At 53.2% G+C, this 2,015-nt stretch overlaps 1 protein-coding gene across 6 annotated transcripts in view; it reads right to left on the reverse strand.

Moving 5' to 3' along the window:
- The window catches only part of XRRA1 (X-ray radiation resistance associated 1), a 68,865-nt gene extending 67,046 nt beyond the window's left edge, over positions 1 to 1,819 (reverse strand). For 4 of the 6 annotated variants that reach the window (XM_052652299.1, XM_052652301.1, XM_052652302.1 and 1 more), the window contains exon 1: positions 970 to 1,819. The gene's annotated coding sequence lies outside the window, so the exon portion shown is untranslated. The remainder of the gene's footprint in view (positions 1 to 969) is intronic. The other 2 variants (XM_052652303.1, XM_052652298.1) reach the window with 2 other exon arrangements.
- Between the last annotated feature and the right edge of the window lie 196 nt (positions 1,820 to 2,015).

Here is a 2,015-nt window from a genome sequence, read left to right on the forward strand (position 1 = left end):
TTGCAGCACCCCAGGCGTCCCTGTCCATCACCAACTTCTGGAGTTCACTCAGACTCACGTCCATTGAGTCAGTGATGCCATCCAACCATCTCATCCTCTGTCGTCCCCTTCTCCTCCCGCCCCCAATCCCTCCCAGCCTCAGAGTCTTTTCCAATGAGTCAACTCTTCGCATGAGGTGGCCAATGTACTGGAGTTTCAGCTTTAGCATTATTCCTTCCAAAGAAATCCCAGGGCTAATTTCCTTCAAAATGCATTGGTTGGATCTCCTTGCAGTCCAAGGGACTCTCAAGAGTCTTCTCCAACACCACAGTTCAAAAGCATTAATTCTTCAGCGCTCAGCTTTCTTCACAGTCCAACGCTTACATCCATACATGACCACTGGAAAAACCATAGCCTTGACTAGACGGACCTAGTACCTGGACAAACACCTCTTTGTACAGCAAAAAAATACTAATACAAATAAACTAGAAGGGACTAAAAATAACTGCATGCATGCACAGGTGGGGCCAGTGAAAGTGAAGTCGATCAGTCTTGTCTGACTCTTTGTGACCCCATGGACTGTAGCCCACCAGGCTCCTCCCTCCTTGGGATTCTCCAGGCAAGAGTACTGGAGTGGGTTGCCATTTCCTTCTCCAGGGGATCTTCCCGATGCAGGGATCAAACTCGGGTCTCCTGCATTCCAGGCAGACGCTTTAACCTCTGAGCCACCAGGGAAGCCCAAATTATGAACAATAACACATAACAAGGCCAAAATCCAACTGCCACTTCTGAGGTGCCAGGAGCAAAAGTAGGATACTGTGCGTGATTCCGGCACACAGCACCACAAAGGGTGTGGGCAGACCACAGTAAGCCACTCGCCCACCTCACCCATTTGGCTCCCTACCCTCACCCCATTTAAGGGACGAGCTCACTCGCCACACCACCCTCCCTCCCTCTCCCCCACCCCCCCCCCCCCCCCCACACACACACCTGTCTCTTGCTTTGCTCTCTGCTGCTCCAAGAGGAAAGTGAAAGTAGCTCAGTCGTGTCCGACTCTCTGCGACCCCATGGACTACACAGTCCGTGGAATTCTCCAGGCCAGAATACTGGAGTGGGTAGCCTTTCCCTTCTCCAGGGGATATTCCCGACCCAGGAATCGAACAGGGGTCTCCTGCAACTCGGGCGGATTCTTTACCAACAGAGCTATCAGGGAAGCCTGCTGCAAGTGGAGTCCCAATAAAATCTTGCCTGAATTCCTTGCCTGGCCTCTTATCAATTCCTATTGATTAGAGTCCAAGGACCCCTGGTGGTAACAAAGGGAGCATGGCACGGGTTCGATGACACAAACACCTGGCTGCTAAACTAGGTTCTGATACATGTTATCTGGCTTTGGTTAATTTCCTAAGTTTCCTCATCTAACTGTTTCGTCAGGGGACTAAAAGAGGATGGATATATAGGCACTTAAAACAGCGACTGGTAGGCAACAGGCACTCAGTGACTGTGAGTTCTCTTTATCACGAAAATAAGATGACAGTCACAGCTAAGATGACAGTCACCAGAAAACCAGTAAGGGCAGTAACAAGGCTAAAAAAGGATAAGGACGAGCTCCTACCCCATCCTTGGGAAACACTACATGTGGAGCGGCGGAGACTCTAACCCCTCACGCAAACTAAGTTTCCAGCCGCACCTGCCTCCGGCGTCGCTTCCGCCTCCGAGATGTCCGCGGGGGCGACGTCCCGGTCGGGCGGGATGAGCGCCTCCGAGCCTCCCGGGAATCTCGGAGCCGCTCCACCGTGGCGCCTGCCACTACCTTCTCCACCCCTTACTTAGTAACCGCGACGCGGCGGCCGGCCGAGAAGGCGGCAACCGATGGCTGGAGCTTCTAATTACTACAAGTCCCGGCAAGCCTCGCGGCCACTTCCGCTGGCAACTTCGCGTCAGCCAGCCCCAACTACGGATCCCGATGGACTCCGCGCAGTACGTCACGCCGTCAGTTTCAGCCAATCGGCTTCGGACAAGTTTAGGAGAGGAGGGAA

The sequence above is a fragment of the Budorcas taxicolor genome, chromosome 15, assembly GCF_023091745.1.
Source record: "Budorcas taxicolor isolate Tak-1 chromosome 15, Takin1.1, whole genome shotgun sequence".
Classification (NCBI taxonomy): Eukaryota; Metazoa; Chordata; class Mammalia; order Artiodactyla; family Bovidae; genus Budorcas; species Budorcas taxicolor.